Source organism: Scomber scombrus, chromosome 8 (genome assembly GCF_963691925.1).
Source record: "Scomber scombrus chromosome 8, fScoSco1.1, whole genome shotgun sequence".
In the NCBI taxonomy this organism is placed as follows: domain Eukaryota; kingdom Metazoa; phylum Chordata; class Actinopteri; order Scombriformes; family Scombridae; genus Scomber; species Scomber scombrus.
The window spans coordinates 32,790,684-32,799,949 of record NC_084977.1 but is presented as its reverse complement, the minus strand read 5'-3'; positions in this window follow the sequence as shown (position 1 = coordinate 32,799,949).

The window sequence follows — 9,266 nt, the reverse complement described above, 5'->3', positions numbered from 1 at the left end:
AGAAGCTCAGGATCTAAAGTCAAAGTAATTATCATGTCAGTTATGTATTATATTATGGCTGAAACATTAGCATATATATACCTGATCAACATTTTGCACTGTTAGGCTGTTAAAAAGAAATATCTGCAAACATTTTGAAAATAGTTTCTCAAATATGGAAACATTATCATATCAGATGTGAACATTTTAAAAAATAGAGTGAAACTTACTCTACGTTTTCCCGTCTTATCTTCAGTCCATCAGCGAAGCAACTCGCTCATCTTCTCTGAAAAAGATGAGAAACACATTTTAGGTGTTTGTGTTCTTCGTGTCCTTTCTTTAACCTTCGTGTCGTCCTCCCGGGTCAAATTGACCCTGTCTGTTTTGACTGTTCCTTCTCTCTTTTTTTTCCTTCCTCTCTCTTTCCTCCCGTCCTTCTTTCCTTCCTCCATCCCCCTTTCTTCCCTTCTTGTCCGTCCTTCCTCCCTCCTTCCTTCTCTCTTTCTTTCCTCCCCCTGTCCTTCTTTCCTTCCTTCCTCCCTTCCTCTTTTCCTTTCTCCCTCCCTCCCTCCTTCCTTCTTTCCTCTCTCCTTTCCTTCAGTCTTCCTTCCTCCCTCCTACCTTCTGTCCTCTCTCCTTTCCTTCCGTCTTCCTTCCTCCCTCCTTTCCTTCCTTCTTCCTCCCTCCTTTCCTTCCGAACACCACTAGTTCCTGGAGTTAAAAAAATCCTATTTATTTTTTACATTGCGCCACAATGTGATGGGAATAATAGTTTTAGCACTTCTACAGCTGGATTGGCCTGATAGTCTTTTGGTTAAATACAAAAGATGAACAGCTGCATTATAAAATATCTTGTTTACATTTCACTCTGTGACTCACTGATGTCTGTTTATGTTTTTGGACAATCATGTACTGCAGTGTTGTGGTATTTCAATGTCTAATAAACCTTTAACTCATGAATTGTACCAAACTTTCTCCCCAAAACCTGAGACAGTGTGCGGTGAGAGGTGTTAAATAGTCAGAACCATCACCAACTGTGATAGCTGCCAAACCATAACCAGAGCCTCATGTACAGCAGCTGTGTTATTAATGACAGTGGCACTGACATGAAAATATGGTTAAAATTATGTTTAACCTTTGTGTCGTCCTCCCGGGTCAAATTGACCCCGTCTGTTCTAACTGGTCCTTCTTTCCTCCCTTCCTTCCTTCCTTCTTTCCGTCTGTCCTTCTTCCCTCCCTCCCTCCTTCTCTCTTTCTTTCCTTCCTCTCTCTTTCCTCCCTTCCTTCCTTCCTTCCGTCTGTCCTTCTTCCCTCCCTCCCTCCTTCTCTCTTTCTTTCCTTCCTCTCTCTTTCCTCCCTTCCTTCTGTCCTTCCTTCCTCCCTCCCTCCTTCTTTCCTTCTTTCCTTCTTTCCTTCCTTCCTTCCTTCCTTCGTTTCCTTCCTTCCTTCCTTCCTTCCTTCCTTCCTTCCTTCCTTCCTTCGTTTCCTTCCTTCCTTCCTTCCTTCCTTCCTTCCTTCCTTCCTTCTTTTCTTCCCCCTAGCTTCCTTCCCTGCACTCAGGAGCATCTCTGAGTGCAGGAAGCCCTCCCTCCCTTCCTCCTACCTTCCTTCCTCCCTCCTTTCCTTCCGTCTTCCTTCCTCCCTCCTTTCCTTCTGTCCTAAACTCCCCCTCCTGAACTCCACCTTCACATAGATCTGCTTCTTGGCTCAAACATGACTCATACATTGTTTTTTTTGTTATTAATGCATGAGTCAAAAGAAAAATCTACATTCTCTCAGTAGTTTTGCAAATTGTGAAAATGTAGTTTGACTCACAGCCCTCATAGGTCACAGACTTAGTAATGTGGTATTACCGTTTTTTTCTGATTGACACTATCTTTTTAACTCTGAGGCTATTCTTGCAAAACTCTACAAACAAAACCTCACGACGAAACATTACACATCTCTTGCAAAACTCTTCAAACTCTTTAAAAATGTTAAAGTTTTTGCATCAATACAGTTACACAAAGCACCAACTACACACTGACAGTATAAATGAAGAACACTTTTCTATGTGCAGAGCAGCAGTTTTAAAGTATGGCTGTGTATTCTGAACATAACAAATAAGAAGAAAAAGATATTAATTTTTTCTGTAAATGTTCAAACACTCCACAAACAGCAAAAGCACAGCAGACGAAAAAAACAAACAAACATAATGAGGCTAAATCTCATTTTCTCATCATAAAACTTTATCCACATCACAGCAGAGTGCTCAAGCTCTGATTCATAAGTGAACTCATTACATGCAGCATGTAGAGACTAATGTTACAGTTTAACTAAAATTTTTATTAAATTACAAACTGAGTGTAAAACAGAGTTAGTTTTTAAGCATTTGGGGGAAAACTGGAACACTCACCCTTCCTTATATACATCCTGTTTCTGCTCTTCTTGCCCCGCCGACTGTAAAATGGGGCCTGAAATGAAGGATTGTGTAATTTTGACTTCAGGGCTTCCTGCACTCAGAGATGCTCCTCCTCTCTACATCTGCAGCCTGTACGGAAGATTTAAAATGCCTCAATGAAAGAAATTCAACGAACGAATGATGTCAGCAGTTTTGACATTTAAATTTAAAATCAAATTTGACACCTGTGGAAGAACACGGCTTTGGTCTCAATATTTGAAATGTATTAATAAAGTACATTTCTAGGGTTAAGCCATGGGACAAACTGATCAAACCTGACTAAATCCAAAAAAAGTCAGTTAATGATTAATTGTTAATAACTTAAATTTGACTAAACTACACGTAAACAATAAAACTAGCGTCACATCATTGACCCAGATACATGTTACAACCTGCATCACAGCTTCCTGTTTCTGCATTCAGTTCCACTTTTCCAATTTCCCCACAATCACTATATACGCACATGCAATTCCTCTTTCCTAACAGACAACACACACATCTGACTTCAATAACAGGCAATTTCAACTGTATAGAACAAATTCACCTTCAGGTTCATTCCACATAAACATAGACTAAATACAAATAAAATAATGCTGCATATGGTCCAAATAGACGTCATAGGTCCATACATCACATAAACAATGAAAGTCTTAACCAAGGTAGAGATTAAGAGGTCTTCATCTCCTTATAAATATAAGGTAAGGTAACTTTATTTGGTTCACAGTTGAAGTGATTTGGCTTCATCCACACAAAACAAACAAACAGGTCAGACACAATAACTGCAGCAACTTCATTGGTTCCCTATCAAATCCTGCATTGACTTTAAGATTCTACTCCTCACTTACAAGATCCTTCCCAACCTGGCACCATCTTCTCTCTGAACTGATTCACATCTACACACCTTACTGAACTCTCCGATCCTCCTCTGCCAACCAGCTCTTTGCCCCATCTGCCAACTTAACTACCATCATGGGGTCAAGACCCTTCAGCCGATCTGCCCCCCGCCTCAGGAACTCTCTCCCACCAGACATTCACACTTCTGACTCTGTTTCCACCTTTAAATCCCGCCTGAAAACGCTCCTATTCAGAGTTAAATAAAATGCATTATTATTATATTATTATTATTATTATTATTATTATTATTATTATTATTATTATTATTATAATAAGAGCAAAAAACGTAAAGTGCCATCAGTGCGTCCTTTCAAAGTGATGGATCCAAAAAAAGAAGGGGAAAAAAGAGCATTTAAAACCATTGTTATACTTCATAATGAATTTAAAAAAAAAACCTAAATAAATAAAAACTATATATATGTCTGACTTTTTTCGCTCATTGTGCATCATAGGAGGGTTTAGGCTTCATCCAATTAGTAGTAATCATTTTTCTCACAGTCATCAAATATGCATTATATAGCACTGATCAATGGTAAACTGGGGTTCAGGTGCTTTGTCCAATAAGAAAAGTTCTCCATTTCTTCCTTGTGTCTTTCCAGAATGTCTGTATTTTGGGGCAATCCCAGAAAATACCACTATGACACCAGAGCAAGCACTGCTTCTTAAGTTTCCCCACCAAGATGTTTCCTGCTGGTTGTTAGGAGACGGCCAAACATAACCATCAGAGGCAGGTTGTCAGCAAAAATAAACTAACAACTGGCCGGACGTCCAGAGCAGCCCAGAAAGGGTCTGAGCTCTTCCCTCTACACTAAAAACACATAATAAATAAACTTAACAGAAAAAAACCCATCAAACAAACAAAACTAACTGCTGCTGGGAAATGGAAGAGAGAGAGAGAGAGAGAGAGAGAGAGAGAGAGAGAGAGAGAGAGAGAGAGACAGTGAGAGAGAGAGAGAGAGAGAGAGAGAGAGAGAGAAGAGAGAGAGAGAGGAGAGAGAGAGAGAGAGAGAGACAGAGACAGTGAGAGAGAGAGAGAGAGAGAGAGAGAGAGAGAGAGAGAATGAGAGAGAGAGAGAGAGGGAGAGAGAGACAGAGACAGTGAGAGAGAGAGAGAGAGAGAGAGAGAGAGAGAGGGAGAGAGGGGAAGGGAGAGAGGGAGAGAGAGAGTGAGAGAGAGAGTGAGAGAGAGAGAGAGAGAGAGAGAGAGAGAGAGAGAGAGAGACAGAGACAGTGAGAGAGAGAGAGAGAGAGAGAGAGAGAGAGAGAGAGGGAGAGAGGGAAGGGAGAGAGGGAGAGAGAGAGTGAGAGAGAGAGAGAGAGAGAGAGACAGAGAGAGAGAGGAAGGGAGAGAGGGAGAGAGAGAGAGAGAGAGGGAGAGAGTGAGAAAGAGAGAGAGACAGAGAGAGAGAGAGAGAGAGACAGAGAGAGAGAGAGAGGAAGGGAGAGAGGGAGAGAGAGAGTGAGAGAGAGAGAGAGACAGAGACAGAGAGAGAGAGAGAGAGAGAAGGAGGGAGAGAGAAGAGAGAGAGAGAGAGAGAGAAGGAGGGAGAGAGAGAGAGAGAGAGAGAGACAGAGAGAGAGAGAGAGAGAGAGAGAGAGAGAGAGAGAGAGAGAGAGAGAGAGAGAGAGAGAGAGAGAGAGAGAGAGAGAGTGATCCAGGTTCCTCGCCTCAATCTGAATCACAGCAGAGAAACATATGAAGAGCATGTCATGCAACGTTTGCCCAGCAGGGGGCGACTATGTAACATAAAGCATAAAAAAGGTCAATAAACAGGGTCACACGTGATCAATTGATTGATCATTTCAGCTGTTCACTGTTCTGTGTTGTGTGTGTTAAAAAAAACATCAATCTGTTTGTTTTGTTTTTTCAGTTTGAGGTTTTAAAATCTTCTTTTTTAAATGAATCTAATGTTTTCTGGTTTTTCTCCCTGATGCTGCAGCTTCTTTGTTCATCAGTGGTGTTTGTCTCCATCTAGTGGCGGAAATAGGTAACAGCACAATGAGGCTTCAGTGTCTTGATATATTGTTTTTAAGTTTGTATTGGACTTCATAGTTTTTTAATGTGTATGAATGCTTATAATACTATACTATAATACTAACAGTAGCAATAACAGTAATAATGACATCATGAGTCTGAACCCTGATGATAAAACACCACTTTTATTTCAGAAGGCTGCACACAAATTTAAGGACGATGGTGTCTGACAGAGAGTTTCAGACCATAAAGTAAAGTTTCAGAGTCTCCTGAAGGTGGATGAAAACAGGGACAATAGTTATTAAAACAATTGCAATATCCCCCCCCCCCCCCTTTAAAGTGACTGACTCTAATTCAACAGAGGTCCAGCTAGTTGGTGCTAGCAGTCTCACAATTAGTGAAACAGAGATCAGCTGAGTGCAGTGATTGTGTCTCAGGTGATTATAGTATAAAGACAGCTGTGTGTTAAAGGTCCAGTCTCTCTGGTTAATCAGTATTCCTGCTATAATTACACCATGAAGACAAAAAAACACTCCAAGAAACTCAGAGAAAAGGTTTAGAACAGTAGAAGTGACATTCCTCTGGAGTTCAGTTCAATCCATCATTAAGAAATGGAAGAAATATGTAAATTATTGTCCAAAAAAAGCCAAATTATATTGACCATGATTCCATTTATGAAAGCAATAAAAAGGAAAACATTGATCAAAGTGCTCCACATCACAGAGCACTTCAACAAAATATAAACTACTAATCTGAAATGTATATTCTGATGTTTCTCTGTAACATGATAAATTAAGAGATTACCTGAAATATTTATACTGATAATGTTGGGGACACGTCTGCAGTTGATCACATCACTTAACCCTCCTGTTGTCCTCGAGTCAAGGAAAGAAGGAATGATGGAAGGAAGGATGGAATGGAGGAAGAAAGAAGGAAAGAAGGGAGGAAGGAAGGAAAAGAGGAAGGAAGGATGGAAGGGAGGAAGAAAGAAGGAAAGGAGGGAGGAAGGATGAAGGGAGAAATAAAGAAGGAAAGGAGGGAGGAAGGATGGAAGGGAGGAAGAGGGAAGAAAATAATTAAGGAAGGATAGAAGGGAGGAAGAAAGAAGGAAGGAAGGAAGGAGAGGAGAAGAGTAAGAAGGGAGGGAGGGGGAAAAGAGGAAGGAAGGAAAGAAAGAAAGAAAGGGAGGAAAGAAGGAAGAAAGGAGTGAGGAAGGAAGGAATGAAGAAAGGAAGGAAGGAAATGAGTAAGGAGTAAGGAGGGAGGAAAAGAGGAAGGAAGTAAGGAGAGGAGGAAGGGAGGAAGGAGGGAAGGAAGGAGGAGGGAGCAAAGAAAGAGGGAAGGAGGGGAAGAACGAAGGAAAAATTAAAGAAAGAGGGAGGAAAGAAGGAACAGTGAAAACAGACGGGGTGAATTTGACCCGGGAGGACGACAGGAAGGTTAAACCAGCAGTGCTGCAGGATCCTGTGATCTCTGAGGCTCACACTGATCCAGTTTATTTACCTTCAATACAAACATGTTTGTCTTTTTATGGACAGGTGTCATTTCCCTTCAACCAAATTAGGGTTTTCTGGCTCCGGCAATAGATGACAAATAATGTTAAAGTTCAGAACTACAAACTTTCCTGACCTTCAACACACAGGCTGATTCTGAAAGTCTGTGTTTTTCTCTGTTTGAGTTCAGAGTGTTTGTGTACTTGTATTACTCATGTTGTGGGAACAGTCACAGTCACTTTGTAGGGACAGAAAGACCTGTTCTGGTAGCGTTAGTCATTCAATTATAGGTTGAAGACTTAGACTAAAGTTAAAGGACACGTTCATAATGTTCCAGTGTGTTTTAACCAGGCGGGGAGTTCTGGTCCTCTGAAATGAGTCCAACGCGGAAGTAACTTAAAACTGCATTCTATCAAATGGCCACCAGGGGGCGACCGTTTTGGTGTCAAAAGGACTTCCGTCTCTATACAAGTCAATGGAGAATTCACCAACTTCTCACTTGATTTCTAACCTCAGTAAACGTTTTCAAAATGTGTTTATGGTCTCAATCGCTAGTTTAAAGCCTTCTTCAATGCAGTATGATGTTCATTTGGGACATTTTGGCCTCCCTGATTTTATATGTGACGATAAAGCAGGGTATGCATTAGGGCGTGGCTACGTGGTGATTGACAGGTTGATTGGTTCACAGGTTCAGGAGGGCGCCTCATGCTCCTCCTGATGCCCATATAAGTAGAATCCCTGTTTTTATTTTTCCCAGCATGCACCTGAAATGTTCAAGATGGCGCTGCTCAGATCCGATACTATTGTCCTCCGAGCAGCAGTCCACAAACCAATGGGTGACGTCACGGATGTTACGTCCATTTCTTATATACAGTTTATGGTTTTAACCAGCAACCAAACATTTAATCAGTAAAGATACTGTTCATACTGATTATTAAAAGATATCCTTCTGTTGTTCTTCCAGTGTTCAGTGATGGAGGACTGCATCACAGTGTTTCCACACAGTCATTTAAAGTATCTGATCAGCTTCTATTGAGCTTCATCAGTGTGAGTTAGTCATATCAAGTGATATCTGACACATTTACAGTCTTTTTAGCATCAGATTCCCTCTTAGTGTTTCCCTGTTGAGCTGTGGTGTAACCATAGTAACACAAAGACTTTGCTACTAAAAACACTGTAACGTTGAAACATGGAAGATGAAGATGAAGACTCATTCAGACGCTGAAGCTTCATATTAGCTTCAGATCAACTTTTAAATCCATGTTTCCACAGAAGGAGGACTGTGGATTTAGTCCTCCATCACTTCCATTGTAAACATTATGAAGGGATCTTCTAATGGTCAGTATGAACAGGAGGAATCATTACAGTAAACATGATGAAGGGATCTTCTAATGGTCAGTATGAACAGGAGGAATCATTACAGTAAACATGATGAAGGGATCTTCTAATGGTCAGTATGAACAGGAGGAATCATTACAGTAAACACACTGACTGCTGGTTCAAAACAAAACTATGACTCTATCCTTTATAGTATTTCTGCAGAACATGTAAGTAAGTCAAAGTGTGTGTGTGTGTGTGTGTTTGTGTGTGTGTGTGTGTGTGTGTGTGTGTGTGTGTGTGTGTGTGTGTGTGTGTGTGTGTGTGTGTGTGTGTGTGTGTGTGTGTGTATTCAGTCCAGCAGATCAAACACAACTCTTATCACTATGACACACAGATACACACAGATACACCTGCACACACATATCGATCTGTGCAATAACACTGTGTCCTCTCTGACACCAATAACGGGAAATCACCCTCTCTCTCTCTCTCTCTCTCTCTTCCCATCTTTCTGGTCCCATCCCTGCTCTATGTTTCATTGGCTGACGCTCTGCAGATCTGGTCTCTGATTGGCCCGAGGCTAGCTCTGCAGCAGCCAATCGGCTCACTCCGTTGCAGTGGTGCGCTGCATCTCGTGACGGGTCTGACTGCCGGGAAGAGCCTGAAGGAGCCGAGCATCACCTCCTCCTTCCCCTCTGCTCGCTGTTTCCGGGAAGTAAGAGTGTTTGTGTGTGTGTGTGTGTGTGTGTGTGTGTGTGTGTGTGTGTGTGTGTGTGTGTGTGTGTGTGTGTGTGTGTGTATGTGTGTGTGTGTGTGTGTGTGTGTGATATGATTCAGCACTCTTCTCTTCAGGTGATCTGTTTAGTGTCCTGTTTAAGTTCAGTTTTCAGTCTGCTTTGCTCTCAGGTGCCGTCCCTGAACATGCTGGTTATCTTTCTTACATTTGTTCTGAGTTTAAGTTGTAATGTTTATTTCCTGCTTAGATTATGATGTAGTTTTAAGTGGCACTGAACAATAGTTTGGTTTTATTCGTGATATATTTGACAGATGTTTGGCCATGCTTACATCACATTTGTAACTGACTCCAAATACACAAATGTTATTCATATTTATATCTGTATAATCATTGCAAGGAATGACGTGATCGCCCAAGAATAAAGACATA